Genomic DNA, 353 nt, shown 5'->3' with positions numbered 1-353 from the left:
GAGGGGTGGGGACGAGGGAAATTTGAAATCACTCCGGAGCCTCCCCTCCGCCCCTCCTGCAGCGGCGCCGCCTCCTGTCCCCGGGCCAGTTCCAGCACCCACGGGGATACCAAGACTTAATGGGGAGCCCGCAGGGGTCCCCCAAGACACGAGACTGCCGCTGAGTCTCCTCTCTGTCCCCGACCCCGACCCCGGATCCAGAAACAGAGTTCTGGGTCTGGATACGGGGCCCAGAGAGGGAAGCGGCCCCCAGCAGCCATTGACCCCCACCTCCAGCTGCAAGGTCACCTGAGCGCTGAGGTGCCCCTGCCAGCCAGACACCCGGTTCTGGACTCTCAGACTAGTCAGTCCTT

General features: G+C 65.4%; 1 long non-coding RNA gene across 1 annotated transcript in view; it reads left to right on the top strand.

Annotated features, from left to right (window-relative positions):
• LOC102758280 overlaps positions 1-353 on the top strand; it is a 9645-nt gene that overhangs the window by 1240 nt on the left and 8052 nt on the right. The window lies entirely within an intron of this gene.

Source organism: Myotis davidii, unplaced genomic scaffold (assembly GCF_000327345.1).
Source record: "Myotis davidii unplaced genomic scaffold, ASM32734v1 scaffold562, whole genome shotgun sequence".
Lineage (NCBI taxonomy): Eukaryota > Metazoa > Chordata > Mammalia > Chiroptera > Vespertilionidae > Myotis > Myotis davidii.
This window is presented reverse-complemented; position numbering and strand designations above follow the sequence as displayed.